This window comes from Octopus bimaculoides, chromosome 14 (assembly GCF_046866305.1).
Source record: "Octopus bimaculoides isolate indiv1 chromosome 14, ASM4686630v1, whole genome shotgun sequence".
In the NCBI taxonomy this organism is placed as follows: Eukaryota; Metazoa; Mollusca; class Cephalopoda; order Octopoda; family Octopodidae; genus Octopus; species Octopus bimaculoides.
The window spans coordinates 29,005,131-29,026,114 of NC_142941.1; positions in this window are offsets into that span (position 1 = coordinate 29,005,131).

The window sequence follows — 20,984 nt, forward strand, 5'->3', positions numbered from 1 at the left end:
AGAGAGAGAGAGAGAGAGAGAGACTGTCCTCATTTAACGACCGAGTTACGTTCCAACAGCCCCGTCGTTAAGCAAATTCGTCGTTAAACGAATATTCATTGGCTACGTATTTTTTTTATAGGTATAGTGTACTGTACGTACATATAAAAACAGAATACCGTACTGTATAAAGTACATGCAGTATAGGGTCAAGAATCACTAACATAAATTGTTGAAAAATTAATAAGTGACAGTAAGATTATCACAAGGAAAACATTAAAAGTTAGAATATGGATACTGTATTATTGTAGCTCAGACATCGTAAGTATGTTTGTGATTCCAGGCCCAGTACATAAGATGCCTAATAAACCTTTCTCGGGATTATATAGAAAAGGTGAAAAGGTTTAAGGAAACTCAAACATAATAACTTTGTTTTACTTTGGATAAAGATTACAAAAGCAACTCATTCTTGACATCAAAATTCATGAAAAATCCCGTCAGTGTTGTTTGTTTTGTTATCTTCTTTTTTTCGTCATAAATTTCTCGATAACACGTTCTTGTACAGCGCACAATACGACAGTCAAAATTTTTAAGTTTTTATACTTTGTAAAATATGTAATGACGGCTCGTAAAGTTCGTCGTAACTCCGAGTGGTCTTTAAATAGGTAGGTCGTTAAATGAGGACAGTCTGTATATGTATATGTATATATATATATATATACATACATACATACATACATACATACATACATACATACATATATATACACACACACACACACACACGTGTGTGTATACAACGAACATCTATTTCTTTATATCAGACTGCGGTCACGCAGTGATGCGCATTGAAGATTTTATGTAATCAATTATATTGAGTCAAATTATTTGTCTGGTATTCGTATTATCGATCTCTATTTAACGAATCGTTGAAGTCTCCGAATCATTAAGGATAAAATTAAATTCAAACTATCACAACTAATAGAAAAACGTTTCGTGGTCTCTGTTGGTCAGGGTCTGGCCTGTTTCATGGCTACCATCGTTTTACAACTGGTTAAATTGATTTCTTTTTTGCCTTTATTTTCTCTGTTCGTGTTTGTTCTATCATAAAATTTTTGTTTCTTTCACAAGAGATATCCACTAGTATGTTAATGTATTAACGCATTTTCCTTCGTGCTGTTTATGAAATTCTAAACCTTTAATGTGATGCCGTACCGTTTGAATTGCTATGGGAATGTTATACATGACGTTGGTAGTTGTAGAGGTGGTTGTAGTCAACGGTAGGTAAGTCTGTAATCCCAACCCAACCGTAAAAATAATTACCCTATGATGTTATCGGAGACGTGTTATTTTAGAGAAAAAAACTAATTCTAGAAATTGTAGCATTTGAAGATTTGCAGTGATTGTTGAAGCAGCGATAATCAAATAAACAATACGTCTTTAAGATTTTCTCCTTTTTTTTTAGTTCTTTAGTAATAATAATAATAATAATAATATTAATAATAATAATAATGATGATGATGATGATGATGATGATGATGATGATGATGATGATAATAATCTCAACCACATGGTTCCAGGTTCAGTCCCACTGCGTGGCACCTTAGGCAAGTATCTTGTATTATAGCCTCGAGCCTATATATATATATATATATATATATATATATATATATATATACGTGTGTGTGTGTGTGTGTGTGTGTGTGTGTGTGTGTGTGTGTCTGTGAGTGTGTATTTATCACCCACCATCGCTAGACAACTGGTGGTGGTATGTTTACGTCCCTGTAACTTAACGGTTCGGCAAAAGGTACCTATAGAATAAGTACTAGGCTTCAAAAAATAATAAGCCCTAGGGTCGATTTGTTCGACTAAAACCCTTCAAGATGGTGTTCCAGCATAACCGCAGTCAAATGACTAAACAAGTAAAAGGTGAAAGATAAAAATAATAATAAGCAGAAAGGATACAAGAAACAAAGTGGGGCCACAAAGACCACTTATTAGTTGATAAAATGATAATTAGAAATTGTAGACACAGATTAACAGGATTACATGTAGTGTGGCTAGATTGCAGAATAGTGTAAAGACATTGCACCGCAGAGTTGGATCCGTAAAACAATGAGCATATTTGGAGTGGTAGAAAATAAGGGGAAAATGGCAAATGAAAGTATGAAATATTGGAATACTGAATTGATTGGTGGAAAACAAAAAGTTGGAAAAGTGAACATCAGATGAGGAATATTTCAAGGTGATAGCTTATTTCCATTACTATTTGTATTAGCCCTGATACCACTTAGCTTGATATTGCGAAAAGTTTAAATAGCTTACGCTTTGGGAAAAGGATATGGTCAGATAAATTACTTCCTTTTTATTGATGATATAAAGATTTATGCGAAAAATGAGAAACAGCTTGAAAGTCTAGTACAACTGTTGACATTTTCTTAAATGATGTAGATATGGAATTTGGGATCGAAAAGAGAGCTATTTTGAAAATGAAACGAGGAAGATTTGAAGGAAGCCAGAGAATTGGAATGCCAAATAGGCAAACAATGAAAACTGTTGAGAAAGGAGAGTGGTATAAGTGCTTGGGGATACCAGAGGCAGATGTAATAAAACATGAAGAGATAAAACAAATTACTAGTAGGGATATACAAGGAGAGGAAGAAAAATATAATGAATGTTGAATTCAAAAAATGTTGAAGCAATAAATGTAAGAGCAGTACCAGTAATCAGATATGGAGTTGTAAAACTGTTCACTGTACCAAAACGACATATGCACCTGTAGACAGAAAAAACTTGTCTTCCTTCAGTCTACAGGTGCATACTTAGAGTAGGTACCTGTAGACTGAATTCTTTCTACATTCACCCACCTTTCAAAACAATTTCAAGGAGACAGCACTTTTCTCTGTATCCACACCTTCCTTTTCAAGTGAAAAGTTGATGAGGGCTTAGTCAAAGAAGAAATTATCTGTCTTCAACCTTTTCAATCTGGTTCACCACACAACCTCTTTCGCTAAGGCCACCAAAGAAACACTGCCTACCCTTCTTGGTCAAAGGAGGTCGGCGGGTCAATCTTCACAATGGATCTCAGCCATTAACCAGATCCGTCCTGCAGGTGTTCGACAGTAAACCCACAAGTCAGCAATGCTCGGGCACTGAACAATTTCGTCGCTCAGCGCACATCTCGGGCAAGCTCGGCTGATGGCACTTCCATGTCTGTAGAGTTTGTCCCAAGCCGGCAATGCTTCCCGGTAGCACTCCCAGGGATTTCTAGAAGTTATCCATGGATTCCGGCCCGAAAGTCCTCTGGAACAGATCTGCTCGTCTCTAAACCTTTATAGAACGCCTAAATGGAACTCCACCGACAGCGTTTCTCAACTGGTAATCTGGCAGCACTCTAGGCGCCAAGTGCCCTGCCTCGGTCTACGCCTGACCCAGAAATTGTAGCATTTGAAACACAGAATGCGAAAAAGACAGAGAGACAAGAGAAAAGAATGGACAGAAAACAAGTTTCTATAGTTGAAGATGAAAGACAGGGATAGCGGGTGAGATAGAAATGCTGATGTTTCATACCCTCTGTATGTTCTATACTTGAAAGTGAAATAAAGCCGGCAGAAAGTTTGATACTGTAATCAATGATTATTCTAAAGGTGAAGGTGAAAGAAAGCCGGCACAAAAAGAGGGGGAAAGCGGGAGAGAAGGGGACGCTGAGAACCCCAGAAACGAGATCGAGTAGTACATTTTCACTTTCGTCGCATGTTTCACGCATGCGTAGAATTAGGCATTATCTTTCTCTATCAATTTCTCATTATAATGTACGGAGACCTTAGGCTGTCAACTTGTTACAACTTCACTACATTTCCTTCTATTGGAATTAAGAAAGGTATACAAAAATAACTTCTTTTAGTGCGCGCACGCACACACACACACACACACACACACACACACACACACACACACACACACACAGAGTTAAAGTTCTGTATGAATTATATTATTTTTTGCTGTGCGGTAAATTACAGCCCAAATCCTATGGAAATTACCTTTTTCCCATTCTATCATTCCTGTTTGTGGTGAGTATATTTCAAAATCTGATCTTCCATTTAAACTCACAAGGAAGTTATCTCGCAATTCTTGTCCTTTACCTGTCGTTTCTTTTCTCAATTTATATTCCTATGTTTTCCATACAGGAGATTTGCATTTCGCCTGAAAGCGGGTAGCTGATGGGTAGCCGAGGTGGGAGAAGGGGTATTCAGTATTTCTCTCAGAAAATCTAAACTTTCAAAAACAAATTATATTTCCCACATTCGTAATCTCTGTATTTTTCCACGTGGATAAAAAACAAAATTCGAAAAACAGTTAAAAATTAGAAAATTTCGGTGGGAAGGAAAGAAATTACATTTGTGAAAACGTGATTTCTGGGCAAAATCATATTAACCTCTTTTTAGTCGATGAAACAGTACATAGTTTGTGATCCCGCTTAAGAATATAAATCATTTTCATGCAAATTGTAACCCCACCCACTTCACTTCTGAACAAACAATAATTTCCATTATTAGTGTAATCTACTCTACTATATATCAGCTAACAGAATGCATTATGCTTATCAACACAGAACATAGCCAAATCATTTAGAGTTTATCGCTTCTTCTCATAATAACGGTATACAAATTGACATGGATTTTTCCTCATCTCGTCATTCGTTACCAAAAAATTGAAATTATACAATGCACACATTCAAATTGCTATGTCTTCCATCTTATATATTACTTAATCGTTGGTTATTTTCAACTATGCCACCAAAACGAAGACATTCTAATTTACCTCCACGAAACAAGGGTCACAAAGAAAACTGCCTCTATTCGTGCTCAAGAAAACTCACTTCAGTGTTGCCCAAAATGATCACCGACGGCAGAAGTTCTGCTCCAAACTACACTTATTGTCTCGGATGAATGCATGATGGCACACCATGGTGCACTAGAAGTCCTAGATAGGTCACTAAGGGATATTAGAAGCAATACTGCTATTATAGGGGTAGGCATAACTGTTGTCCTCGCAGGAGATTTCCGTCAAATATTACCAGTCATACCATGGGGTATGCAAGCTGACGAGGTCTATGCGTGTCTGAAGTCTTCACCTCTGTGGAGGTTTGTTCGTCAGCTTTCATTAAGCAATAATATGCGAGCTCACCTCTACAACGACTTTTGAGGAATTCTCTCATCAACTTTTTACAATTGGAAATGGCGCCTTACCGTTAAATAACACCCTGTATGTACTACAATGTGGGTACATGGTGTCTACATTGGCCGAGCTTAAAGAAAAGTTATTTCCTACATTGCACGACAACTTCAAAACATAGCATGGTTCGCAGAGAGAGTTATTTTAGCACCTCGGAATAAAAGCGTTGATAAAGTAAATCACGAATTCTTCCTCATTCTACCTGGAGATGCTTCAACATTTGTCTCCATCGACGAACATGCCGCTCTTCAGTATCCAGTTGAATTTCTCAACTCTCTACAACCCACATGTCTGTGTTATTCCTAAAGAAAGGTACACCTCACTGAGAAATTTGGACCCACCACGACTATGCAATGGTACAAGATTGACTGTAGCTACAATGACAAGTCATGCCCTAAAAGCAACCATTATTGAAGGCTTCCATCGAGGAGAGATCGCTTACATTCCACGCATACCCCTTATTCCTTAAATGTGCCATTTCAATTCAAGCGCCTCCAGTTCCCAGTGCGATTGTGCTTCGCTATGACAATCAACAAAGCCCAAGGTCAAACTTTAAAAATTGCCGGTCTCAATTTACAACTACCCTGCTTTTATCATGGACAACTATGTGTCGCCTGCTCTCGAGTTAGCAGTGCAGATGACTTGTATATTTTTTTGCATTGTTTTACATCGTTTTATTCCCTCCGGAATAATATCAATGTTTTCTTCGAAACATATGTCGGAAGTATATAGATTTGAACAACACCTGCGTTTGACTCCATTTCTCAATTTATCTATGTAATACAAAAACATTTCACTTAACCTTGGAATTTCTACCTTTATAAGTAGGCTGTAATATCCTTGGCACTTATGTGAATTTTTGCTACCCTAGTAACTATTTTTTTCCGTGTTATTTGTATACATTGAAAAAATACACATACATTTATATACACATCAACCAGGCTTCCATATAACCTGCAAATAAAATAGTTACCATATATGGAGTTGTTTGATATAAACGCACCTCTTAAGGATCTACCCATTCCCCTAAGGAAGGTTTTCTCTAAACAACTCATTAGTAAGACAAACTCCTTTATTAACCGTATTAGATGGCTTGCTTTCTTCTTCAACAATAAAGACATTAAACAACCTTCTAACGATCTAACTTCTGAATTCAGCAAATTGTTTAAATCTAAAAACAATCCTCCACCTAACCGAAGATTGAAACATGGGCTTAAACATTATTTTCGATGATGATATAATTAAAGCCAACTTTTTGGATATTACCCTTAACTTATATAATGATTCATATTTCCCATACCATAAACCCTCAACTAATCTAGAATATATTAGCCCTTTCAGTAAGCATTCAAAGCCTATTACAAGAAATTTAGAAATATTTCACTTAGACTTTCTAGATTATCTGCTAATGTTGATATCCTCAACGATAAAGCTAAATTTTATAACTCTGTCTTACTTAAAGCAGGCTATAAAGAAAAAAATTACCTATATTAACCCTATTGACATCAATTCTACTTCTATTAATCAGAGCATGAAAACACGTCATAACGGTAATAACAATATAAATTTTAGTTCGAATAACAACACTAAATCGAAAAATGTAATTTTGCAGTGTAAGGGAGATAACCGTTCTATATATATATCCCTTTATACATAATAAAAATAAGTCTAGGACTTTTAAAGATAATTAACCTAATAACAAGGTGGGCCCTAGTAAAATTGTTTGGTTGATAATTCCACATGGTAAGCAGATCAAATCCAGCCTCCCTTACCAGATCAGAATTTCCCAAAAAATTCAAGATACCATTCCATTATCAATTCACACCGAATTAAAATAGGCTTCTCAAATACCAAAAATCTTTCACAAATCATCTCTTCGCATAACAATAAGTTGTTAAATACAAATCCACTTAATGAAAATAATAACATTGATATTATTAACGCTAACCATTCTTTGAACAATAATATCAACAATATTAATATTTCTAATATAAATTCGAATCGTATTCGTTTCCTTAGCAGTAATTCTATGACTAGAAACTCTGTTTATCAATGTAAAATTACTTCCGGTTCTGATGTCTTCTTTTACATTGGTAGTTTATCGTCTCAGTTGTCAAAAATAATATCTAGCCATTACTCTACATTTAGACGTAGCAATAAACGTAACAATACTGGGCTTATTTCTTTACTGCCCACAAGGGGCCACACACAGAGGGTACAAACAAGGACAGACAAATGGATTAAGTCGATTATATCGACCCCAGTGCGTAACTGGTACTTATTTAATCGACCCCAAAAGGATGAAAGGCAAAGTCGACGTCGGCGGAATTTGAACTCAGAACATAGCAGCAGACGAAATACCGATAAGCATTTCGCCCGGCGCGCTAACGGTTCTGCCAGCTCGCCGTGACAATACCGGGCTTAGTAAATTAATTTGGTCTCTAAAGGAACATAATAAACAATTTGATTTGGAATGGAATATTCTATCTAGATCCTTCCCATATGATAAATCTTTTTGTCCACTCTGTAACGAAGAACAATTTCTCATCCTGTTTTCGGAGAATTCTCTTGCAAACACGTTTAAAGAACGCATTTATCGTTGCAAACATTGGCAAAAACATACCTTTAGTTCCTATAAGTAATTTTTACCAATCTATAAAATTCGACCTTTAACTGTCTTCTTACACTTCATTTCCACTACATATATCTATTTCCATACTTTTAAGCTTTATTCCCATTCATCCATTACGCTATATTTCTCCACTTTTAATCTTTTGTTAATTTCTTTCTTTCTCCTCCTTCTCTTTCTCTAAATTGCCATTGACATTAAATTTATTAACGGCTTTTTTTAAATAATTTACCAGCGTTCCCTCCATCATATACGCGGTAAACACATTCGGTTAAAATGGCTTATTGATGTGTTTTGTTTCTCTTTTTTTCCCTGATGAGATGATTGTATTGTTTTATATCATTTTATTCCCTCTGGAATATCAATGTTTTCTTCGAAACATATGTCGGAAGTATATAGATTTGAATAACACCTGCGTTTGACTCCATTTCTTAATTTATCTATGTTATACAAAAACATTTAATTTAACCCTGAAATCTCTACCTTTATAAGTAGGCTGTAATATCCTTGGCACTTATGTGAATTTTTGCTACCCTGGTAACTATTTTTTTCCCTGTTGTTTGTGCACATTGAAAAATACACATACATTTACATTTACATATATATATATATATATATATATATATATATATATTATTTACATTATTTACATTTGACGGATATTTGTCCTCATCTTGTTTGTTGTTAACGTTTCGGCTGATATACCCTCTAGCCTTCATCAGGTGTCTTGGCGAAATTTCGAACCACTACGCCATATACCCACGGGCATATACCGTAGTGATTAAGAGCGCGGGCTACTAACCCCAAGATTTCGAGTTCAATTCCAGGCAGTGACCTAAATAATAATAATAATAATAATAATAATAATAATAATAATAATAATAATAATAATAATAATAATAATAACATCGAAAAATACCTTAGGAATGAGAACCCAGGTTCGAAATTTCCCCAAGACACCCGATGAAGGCTGGAGGGTATATCTTAACAACAAAGATGAGGACAAATATCCGTCAAATGTAAATAATGTACATAATTCCTCATCTCTTAAATATGGAACTGCAATATATATATATATGTGTATATACATACATGTTGTTGGCACACCGTCGCTTACGACGTCGAGGGTTCCAGTTAATCCAATCAACGGAATAGCCTGCTCGTGAAATTAACGTGCAAGTCGCTGAGCACTCCACAGACACGTGTACCCTTAACGTAGTTCTCGGGTATATTCAGCGTGACACAGTGTGACAAGGCTGACCCTTTGAATTACAGGTACAACAGAAACAGGAAGTAAGAGTGAGAGAAAATTGTGGTGAAAAAGTACAGCAGGGTTTGCCACCATCCCCTGCCGGAGCCTCGTGGAGCTTTAGGTGTTTTCGCTCAATAAACACTCACAACGCCCGGTCTGGGAATCGAAACCACGATCCTATGACCGCGAGTCCGCTGCCCTAACCACTGAGCCATTGCGCCTCCACTATATACATACATATACACGTACATACATACTTACATACATACTTACATACATACATACATACATACATACATACATACATACATCCGTATAAAAATCTGCAACACCTTCCTAAGATTTAAAGGGTACCTATTAAATTAAGATACTTTCCTTCACAACCTTGCTACCAAGTCGGTGGCCGGTCAAAAGTTTGCTGTAAATTAAAAAGAGAAAGAGAACGTATAGATATATAATATATATGTTATATGGTATGGCTTGTACGTGTAGATTTATATAAATGTGTGTGTACACATATGTAATTATATACTGTATATGTGTATATGTGTATACGTATGTATGTATGTATGTATGTATGTATGTATACATATAAGTTCAATTATAACTAGAAACAGAAATTTGATGAGGTAAAAAAAAAGAGGTTTCAGTTACACTTATGAAAATCTGTTTAATCTGGTGGTGGTATAAATTAGCAGAATATCTGTAAGTATATGTCGATGTGGCAATATTTTGTTAGTAGTTCAGATCTAGTTTCTAGGTACTCCACGCAACTGATGTTTTTCAAAATGTGACCTTTTTCATTGATGTGATGTTGGCATTTTTGTACTATTTATATGGTCTGCTTCACTCAAGGGCATTCCCTTTTCATGCCAAAATTGGTATTATGTTCTTTTAAGTATCATAGTTTGGTCATAGTGTTCTTTTAAATATGTGCTACAGGCCACCGGCCACACCTATGACAGAAACTCCCAAACTCTCCTTTTGAAAGCATGTTAAATGCCAGGTTGTTAATAAGGAAACCCAGACACATGTCACTGTCCTCTTTGCCTTTCCTTTGCAAGCTCCATCAGACAGATAAAATTATCTTTCTTGGCGTACTTCCCCATTGTTTCTTCTTTTTCGGGTTTCTTCTCCAATCAACTACTCCCAATCTTCTATACTACAAACAGTGCTTATTGTTGTTGTTTTCTGTGCGTCAGTATCGTTGCTGTTATGGCGTTGCTATTGCTGCTAAAGTCAGCCAAGCTACCAATATCGAAGCTATTACTGGTATTGTTAGTGTTTATGTTATATTTCGCTGCGTTGGTGTTGCCACACTCGACGTTTCTCAACATATCTTTTTCTTTGACTGCTTTTTCAAACCCAAATTATTCAAATAGAAATTTTTAAGAGACAGAGGTGTTTTGTTTACATTCTTCTATATATATATTCAAGGCTACCTTCACTGTTGTGGCTGTTGCCTCTAACTGTCGCCATCGAAGACGCCATGCTTAAGAAAAACTTTTAATGATACCCCAACGAGAAATTTTAGTAAATGAAGCGAAGGAAAACAATTTACTCCACCCCAAGCTGAGCAGAAAAACAAAATTAAATATGGAATTAGTCTGAAACATATTACAGCAAAAACAAAAAAAGCAAAAACCATCGACACCTGACTAATAAACGGTAGTCTAGGAATAGTAAAAAAAAAAAATCACCTTTCAGTTAGTAATTCACATAACAACAATGACGACAATGACGACGACGACGACTACGATGATGATGATGATGATGATGATGATAATTTCTCGATGATTTAGGCTCTTGTGGCCAACAAGGCCGCAAGAGCCTAAGTCATCGAGAACACTATCAAAGGACGAAATACAACCCACAAATGGTGGAGTTTTTATCGGTCAAAAGGAAGGTCAATAAGGATATTAAAATAGAATTTAGAATCCGATAGCTGTGGCTTTTAGGCTACCTCTATTTGGTTCTGAGGGTATTTTTTCTTACCCCTTGACTTGAACCTCACCTCTTCCTGTCTAGCCTAAATATTGGACCCTTCTGCATTCTTTCTCTATATCTAGTTTCCTCTCCACCTTTACATCTACATCCTACTGCAAACTTATGAACCTTTCTCACACCACTTCTGTCAAGGCCCTCCCTACTTCACTTACCATATCACCCCTCTATTTCACTCTTTCAATTCAACTTTTATTATTTACTTGTTTGCAGTCAAAGTGACAACACAATCACTTTCTCCCTTCTTTCTTACATCCTTCACTACTCACCAAATTTAATGAACTCTCATTCTTTCACTCATCTGTCACTTTTTTTTTTGTATTTCTCTCTTACTCTGTATGTTTCGTTTTTTCACGTACCCTACCCACCTGCCCTACATCGTTTAAGATGTTCTTCTTAAGGAGTAGTTATTACCACCTTGTTTAATTGATATATCCTCGCTAAAATGATGTTGTTTCCGTGTTTTAGTATTGTTCCTATTTTACCATTAAGTTTTATAACATAGATCCGTTAAAAAAAGTTTTGATTATTTAATTACTTCCACGTTTAGACTATTATCGTTCTATTAGTAGAATCTATTGGAAACTGTTTGATTGTGCTCATACTGGTTCGGGCTTTTCTTTGTCAATATCCTCGATTTGATTTTAAGGCGGCGAGCTGTCAGAAACGTTAGCACGCCGGACGAAATGCTGAGCGGTGTTTCGTCTGTCTTTACATTCTGAGTTCAAATTCCGCCTAGGTCGACTTTGCCTTTCATCTTTCGGGGTCGATAAATTAAATACGAGTGCGTACTGGAGTCGATCTAATCAACTAACCCCTTCCCTAAAAATTTCGGGCCTTGTGCCTAGAGTAGAAATAAATATCCTCGATTTGATTTGATTTTGTTGAGTACTTTGTTTTTATTTGCAGTAGTTTTATTTTCTAGGTTTACCTTCTCAATCTTCAGTTACCTTCCCAATCATCCGGTTCTTTACGTTCCGAGTTGAAATTCCTCCGAAGTCAACTTTGCTTTCCATACTTCCGAGGTCGACAAAATAAAGTACCAGTACTGCGGATCGAAATAATCGACTCTTCATCTCCTTTCAAAATTACTAGTTATATGCCTAAATTACAAACAATATTTAATGTTATAATGTTTTCAGTTACATCATTTGTTTTGCTCCTCTTTTTGTTTGTGATTTTATATCATTGTATACTCATTCTTTTATGTATTCTATTTGTATATTTTGTAGCTTTTGGGTATACGTATACATACAAACATACATATTCTTAAATTAATAACTTCGCTGGTTGCCAAAGTTATTTCTACTTGATAATTATTCAGTTGGGAAATGTTACCAGAAAAACCTTTTTGTGTTCTTTGTTTTTAGTGTGTGTGTGTGTGTGTGTGTGTGTGTGTGTGTGTGTGTGTGTGTGTGTGTGTGTGTATCTGTCTGTGTGAGTGTGTGTGTGTGCGTATGTGCTTATGTCATCGTCGCTTAACTCTATGACATTTATATTCGTATTTTGTTTATTATTTTTTAATTGCTTGGTCAAAAGAGGAAAGGCAGCACCAATATGATACTGTCACGATGTCTGTAACCGATAAGAAAAAGCGGTGGAAGTCATCCTCTGACAGGATACCTAATCCAGATTTTGCAATTGAGTGAACTTTGCTAAAGGCACCTAGGAATCAAGTGCTGGCGTTCAACAGAACAATGGATTAAGCTTCATGTCCAAAAACAAGGAAACTCCATCTCGACGGGCTTCCACACTGTCTACACACAAGGCTTTTGGTCGACCCGACGGTATGGTCCAAGAACTTACCCAAGGTATCTAACAGTGAGATCATTAATGAAAGAAGGACATCATCTTGTGAAAGAAGCAGTATAACAGCTACAGACTTTGATGAGTTCTGGTGTTATTTATTTATCGTCTTGGTTATGACTCAAGCACTGATTCTGTTGTTAAGGTATTCGTTTTATAAACACGAGGTTCCGGGTTCGATATCGCATGCAGGCACTTAAGACAATTACCTTCTGCCATAGTGTTGGTTCTACCAATACCTTGTAAATTCAATTTAGTAGACAGAAACTAACCTAAAGCCCATCGTATATGTGTTTGTGTGTATGTTTTTACATATGTGTATCTTTCATCGACGTATATCAGCGAAGGCTTTATTGAGGAAACAAAAAATAAGGTGCTTTTCGAACGAAATTCTTAGAGATATTAGATCTGCATCGAATTACAGATACTCCCTTATCATTTTGACCATGATAATACAGTGAGCCAATGATTTGCCCATTGGAAACCGGAAACCAATGATACTCTTGTTTACAAATACATCACTTAAACAAATAAATGTTACTACAACTGGGAAATCAAACTTGCTTGTTCATTTTTCCTGTTATTTTTTCCTAAATTATTTCATCACAGTGAAACTTTGGTATTTTGATATTTAAAGCAATTCTTATCGCCACCATTTTGGGTGGATCGACACTCATCTTATTAATTCATTTTCTGCCAGAGAAGAGTTAATAAATTTTTCATTGCTGAGGACATCCGTTAAACAATCTTGAATGTTGAGTCGGCCGACATTTGGTAATAAACTAAAATAAACTGACAGATAAACAGTAACATCCAGCAAAATAATAGATAGATAGATAGATAGATAGATAGATAGATAGATAGATAGATGGATGGATGGATGGATGGATGGATGGATGGATGGATGGATGGATGGATAGATAGATAGATAGATAGATAGATAGATAGATAGATGTGTTTTTATTATAGCCACACAGGGCTGAACACAGAAATTGGACGAAATACAAGCGTAGAGTTTTTCATTTTCGAGGTGGGCTGGGTGGGACACACAAAGAAAAGTCAAATCAATAGGGATTGTAATTGTTGGGGTGTGTGGTGTACAAAATTTATAAATCTTCCCAAAAACAGGAATAAATATTGTTTACAGTTTAGGTGTATCCTTGGAGTGAAAAACCTACAAAAAAGCACCAAGGTCCCCTCAGGCAGTTCAAAATGTACATAAAAGTAAGTACCCTTTCTCTCGTTTTCTCTTTTTACAAATTTATGCTTAAAATGGTGTCGTCTTTCATACTCACCAATTTTGCCACATTTACCCATTTTTTATTGAAGCTTTCATTCGACAACGCTTTCCTCTCTATCTTCATCCTCCTTTTCAAGTGATACTTGAAAAAGTTGACGATGGACTGACCAGAGAGGAAAGTGTTTGTTTGTAAACCTTTCAAACGCGTCCACCACACACATTCTTTCGCTATAGCTATCAGTGTTACGTAAACCGTTTTTCCTTCCCGTTTAAAGGAAGGTGGCGGAGCAATATTCACGATAGACTCCGCCGATAAGCGGGCTCGTCCCACACGCGACAGCAGCCGTTCGACGAAGGTCCACAGCTCTGAAATATCTGGACACTGCACGAGTGCGCATCATTAACCACGGCATCCCCAGTCCTCCATGTAACGGTTGTTGACAGCAAATAGATCGCCTCACCATCGGAACGCCACCCTTCCACAGAAAGCGGAAGAGTATGCGTTCTAGTTTCGTGATGGTGGCATCGGGACAAGGTACGACGGTCAGGCGGTAATCAATGACTGATGCGATATACGCATTAGCCACCTCCGCCCGACCTTTTAGAGATAACTTTCTCTCGGCCCATGTTTGGCTGAGTTTGATTACTCTACTGGTGATCTCATCCCAGTTCTTATCCATCTGGAGGTCCGGATTGAACCAGACCCCGAGCAGTTTAACCGGTCCGTCCGTCCAGCGTCCCACTACGGAGTCACTGTTGGACGGTATAGGTTTGCTTCTCCAGGTGCCGAGTAGCAAACCCACCGACTTTTCCGGGTTAAGTTTTGCTCCTGTCACCGTTTCGTATTCTTTAAGTGTCTCGCTTAGCATCTCGACGTGCTTTTGGCTCGACACTATGACGGTGACATCGTCCGCATATGCAGACACGCTCGTCCCGCAACCCAGCTCCCGTTGGATACCCCTCAGTGTCGCCAGCTTCCGCAGTAGTGGTTCGAGCGTCAATACATACAGAAGCGCCGACAGGGGACATCCCTGACGGACCGAACGCGTGATGTCGAACGGTTTTGATAGGTGACCGTTCACCCGAATTACCGATCGGATTCCGCTATACAAGGCAGCGATCCAACCGCGGAAGACGGGACCAAAGCCAGCCGCCCTGAGGACGGCCGCCAGGTATCGATGGTCCACCCTATCGAATGCTTTAGATTGATCTAAATTGATCAACGCCCCACCCATGCCAGGATCCTTAACTACCCTGTCCATGATGTAGCGCATGAGGTGGAGGTTGTCATGGATGCTTCAGCCCGGCACTGCGCATGTTTGCGCCTTGTCGACCAGTTTATCGATGACAAGCGCCAACCTCTCGGCTATTACTTTGGTCAAAATTTTCAAATCTGCGTTGAGCAGAGTGATGGGCCTGAAATTATCTATAAAATTCCCCTTGTTTGGGTCTTTCTTCAGCAATGTCACTGCACCTCGGCTCACGAAACCGGGAATTCTCCCGTTTTGTTGCCAGTTGCAGTAGACTGATGCCAAGAGGTCTCCAAACAAGTCTGGCATTTGGCAATACAGCTCATAGGGTAGACCATCCAATCCAGGTGACTTATCCCTCATGCAGCCCGCCATCGCATCCCTTACTTCAGCAGCTGTGATGGGACCCTCACAACACTCTGCTTCTCCCGCCGTGAGCCGCGGCAGGCCGGTCAGGTAGGCACTGAAGTCCATCCTGCGTTCCGACCCACCGCTTGCACCAAACAGTCGAGCAAAGTGCTGTTGAAAGGCTCCACACATCCTTTCGGGTTCGAGTAAACTGCATCCCTGTTCATCGATTAGAGACCGGATGGTGGCTCTGTCACCGCGTTGCGCCTCCGCCACCCGGGCTTCTCGCGCAGCTTCGATCCCTTCGTTCCTTAAAGCACGCATTTTAGCTTTGACGACGCAACCTTCGTGTTTGGCGTTGAGGTGTTGGTCGAGGGCCATCCTCGCAGCCAAAACGTTGGTTGCGCTGCCAGTTGCAAGTGCCTCTTCTAGTTTCTTGACTAAGTCTCCCTCTATTCTATTTCGATCTATCGCTAGTTCTTTACTAAACCTAATAGATTCCGATTTAATTGCTATTTTCAGGGCAAACCACCATCGGTTGTTAACGATAGCTCCTGTTAACGCCCTCTTAATTAATTCGCTAATCCGGTTCCTGTAAACCTGTCGCGCTAAGAGCGAAGCGTTCAGTTTCCAGTAACCGGGACCCTGCCTATATGTTTTATCTAAGTCGAGCGTACACGTCACAAATTTGTGATCCGTGTAGCTGACTATTTTAAATTGTGGACATCCTACACTATCTCTATCCGCTGTCCTACATAGAATTCTATCTAGATACGATCTCGACGATCCGACGCGGTTTGTCCAAGTCCACGTTGGCACGTTCGGATGGTCGAGTCGGAACCTATCAGACAAATGGAAATGTCTGAGCAGGTCTTTAAGGCACTTACATCCCCTTCTACTCCTATCCATTCCCACATAGTCTAGATGCGTGTCCAAGGTAGCGTTCCAGTCCCCTACTAATAGTAAAGGTCTTGACGTTCCCAGGAAAACCTCTAGACGTCTAAAGAAATCCGCCCGACCCGTTAAGGACGGTGCATACACTGCCATCAGACGGAAAACACATCCGTTTGTGCCATCGACGTCCAAGACAACCAGCCTACCCTCCGGGTCTAGGAATATTGGCCTTACTTTTAGGTTCAGATAAAATAAATGTCGAATTGTCCGCCAAACATGGACTTGAGGGCCCGCGGGTTATTGAGTCTGGTTTCACTGATAGCTATTATTTCTATGTTCTGTGACCTGATGTCATTTAGAAGATATCCTTGCTTCCAAGCTGACGCCAAGCCACGTACATTTACACAAACTATTTTAAGCATAATTTAGTCGAAAATCGTAGAGAAGGTTACTTACTCATTTCGACAGTTTTACACTGTTCCTCCTTAGAAGTGTCTTGGAGTAAGTCTTTGTATAATTTTTTAGAGAGGTATTTTTGGAAACCCCCTACCGCATTTGGATAGAGGGATTTGAGTGTGTGGTGCTGTGTTGGTGTCAAATGTAATATTTTTATATCTTCTGGTGGTGTTGTTCTTGGATGATTGTTTGTTTTCAGGTCATCTTCACATATGTTTGTGTGATATGCAATATACTCCATTAATTTTATGTCTTTCGTGTTTATGGCCGAGAGCATTGTATGCGTTTTTGTGGTGTTGGTGTTGGTATTAGTTTGGTTGTGTAAGGGGCTTTCAGGGTTTGTGTACCTCCCTGCTTTGCTTGTGTTTGGTTTTGTCTTTTTTAATCTTTTTCTCTTACCCCCTGTGGCTATCTGCCATTCCACTGGACTGTCATCGTTTGACGAAAAGTCCGACAGATCAGAAGGGGGTAAGGGCAAGGCATGAGGTTCTATGCCTGTATTGTGTGGTGTGTGTGTTGTTGGGGATTTAGATTTTACATTTGTTTTTTCTTCGTTGGTGTTTGTTTTCTACGTTGTTGTTCTTGGTATTGGTGTTGGTCTATCTTTTGATGTTGGTGGTGGTGTTGTTTCCCTAATTGGTTTCGGTGTTGGAGTTGATTGTGGTGGTGTTGTTTCTTTTCTTGGTGTTGATGGTGATGTCGTTTGGTTTACTTTGTTGATGATCACTTGTGGGTTTGGTGGTGTTGGTAGCAAAGGTTGTTTTTTTATTTATTTTTTGTTTTGGTTGTAACTGTTCTTGTTTCTTTTTTTGTGCCAAAACGTACTTTGAAATTAGGTGCTCTTGGCTTCCGCAGAGGTAGCAACGCGGTTTTTTACCCTCCGCCACCACATAGAGGCTTTGTCCATTTTCCAAGTGAATCACATTCGGCAACTTTTCCAGTGAATCTTGATCCATCTGGATCAAGATTTCAATGTTTTTTCCGGTCCAACTGTTATTATGAACAACAGTGGTTTCTAAAACATTGATTGTTTTCAAATGAAAACATATCGCCGAAGTAATCCACTTGGACTCAATTTCTGGAGGGACATTATTTATTTTAATTCTACTCACTCTCTGCCCCATGTAGTATGGGACCATGATTAGTTCATCATTTTGTAAGGCTTCCATACTATATAATTTCGCCTCTTCTTCATTATTAAAACGAAATTGTACTGTATTAAATTGCGAACCCCAGTTTATATACTCTTTAATTTTCATAATTTTTTTGGCACATTTCTCAATTTCTGTTTTTGTAATTGGATTTGTTCATTTTTTACTTTTTCTTATTATTTTGTAAATGATTGTTCTTTTTTCTACGTCTTCTCTCACTTCTTTTGGGGTATGTAATATTAAATTTTGTCCGGACGTAGAAAAAAGGGACCTGGTCTCTATAAGTTCTTTTTTTGTAAAATGTAAAGTTTCTTTTTTTTGTTTAAGCATGTCTGCAAAGTTCTTGTTGTTGTTGTTGGTGGTGGTGGTGGTTGTGGTGGTGCTATCACTGGTATTGGTGGCAGATGTGGTATTTTTGACTGTCAGTGGTGTTGTGGCTTGTATTCATTTTTTCTTTCTCTCTTTCGCTTGTTGCTGGTGAAGAGAGCAAAGGTTGAGTTGAACTGTTGCTGCTGCTGCTGCTGTTATTGTTGTTGTTGTTGTTGTTGTTGTTGGTGGTGGTGGTGGTGGTGGTGGTGGTGGTGGTGGTGGTGGTGGTGGTGGTGGTGGTGGTGGTGATGGCGTCAGCAGAATTGGTGTTGACGTCAGATACTTTGGAGACATCGTCTGTGTTCTGTTTTGTAACTTTGGTTACAGTTTTGTTTTTGTTGTTGGTGGTGGTGGTGGCGATGTTAACTTTCAAGTTAACACTTGCATCTGTGTGTGTGAATTCTTTTTTCTTTTTCTCCATTCTCTCGTTTAACTGTGAGGAAGGAAGACTAGGAAATTTTTTTCGAACGAAACACTGCAAAATTCAGCGTTCGTTTGACGAAACTTTTCATGGCTAGAAGACGCCATCGTCTCAAAATAAAAATGGCTAGAAAGCCGAAATTGATTTTTAAAACCTGGAAATGTGCCACACAGGGCAGATTTCTGTTGAAAAAAACTTGCACCAGAGAGTCTATAAGTTGTTGTACAACTTTCTATATAAAAATAAACTTTACAAACAAACTTTTTAAAACATAAAAAAGGCAAAACTTACGGAGCCGACACGTCTACCGTCCGTCCATAGAGATAGATAGATAGATAGATAGATAGATAGATAGATAGATAGATAGATAGATAGATAGATAGATAGATAGATAGATAGATAGACAGACAAACGGACGGACGGACGGACGGACGGACGGACGGACGGACGGACGGACGGACGGCTGGATGGATGGATGGATGGATGGATGGATGGATAGATAGATAGATAGATAGATAGATAGATAGATAGATAGATAGATAGATAGATAGAAGCATACAATATATTCATACGTAGCACAACAAGCATTCATATATGAAAACAGAGAGAAATAGACTCATGTATTTGACAGAATACTAATGAGATATAAAAATAGCGAACTAGGTAGACGAATGACTGAAGAGGGGGGTGGATACTGAGGGGCATCTGCTTCAAGAAATTCATTAGTAAAGTGACTGCTAACATACTTAATGAATTTTAATTAATAGGTTCCACCTTCACTGATGAGAGCAATTATTATCTCAATAATCCCCGAAAGAAAAGGACAGAGGAGACAACCAAATTGTTTAACAAATTAGAATTAATTCGATATAGAATGCCAGCGAATTTCGCCTTTAGCAGCAGTGTAGGGACGTGTTTCACTGCTAGTGGACTGCATCAGCAAAGCATAGTCCAATTGTGATTTCCCTATCTTAGAATGTCCAGAGAGATTTTAGCGTAATATCTGGGGTTGTCTACCCTGTCCTTTTTTATAAGAATTATTCTGAGACAACCAGTGTTCTAATTAGTAACAGTGTAATTTTATTCTAATTAAAATTTCTTGGCTTACCTTAACACATACACTGATACCCACTTTACTGTTAAGTTTCCATGCAACAGGGTTACCTTCAAATATTACGTAGGATAGATTCACACGCAAACGCGCGTGTACGTGTGTGCGTGTGTGTGTGTGTGTGTGTGTGTGTGTGTGTGTGTGTGTGTGTGTGTGTGGATAGGTGTGGATATGATAAGACATTTAAAACAGCAAACTAGGACAGGAAAAGAACGTACCCTCTCACGAGAGTCGAACGTTGTATGTATCGCATTCCAGGCTCTACGTTAGCGATTACACAAGAGAGGTCCTTGTCATTTTTAATTATACGTGTGCGCGCCCGTGTACGTATGCACAAGAGGCCAAAATACTAAACGCTCTTACACAACAGCTGCTTGTGGCTTTTTACGCCTTTTTACTATTCACAATTTCTTTTCATGTTCAAAATGTAACTTTTGGTCTCCATCTCATATTATTTGAAAACTGGTATTGTTCATCAGCTGAGTATGACAAACTTGAGATTTATATACCCTAAAATACATGTCACTATATATATATGTGTGTATGTACACACGCATACATACCTTCGTACATATTATACATATATACATACATGCATACGTACATATGCACACAGGTACATATATACATGCGTGTGCGTGTGTGTGAGTGCATGTGCATAATCATTTTATTTAGTTTACAATATATTAGAATTTAGTAAGACAACCTTCTTGCTTTAACTTAAACATTGATGCTTCTTGACATGGATGCAATATGATTCTCCAAGTTCTCAAGATTTCTTCTAAACCAGACATTGGTGATTAGTTCAATGAACTGAGTTCAGTACCTTGATTTAGAAA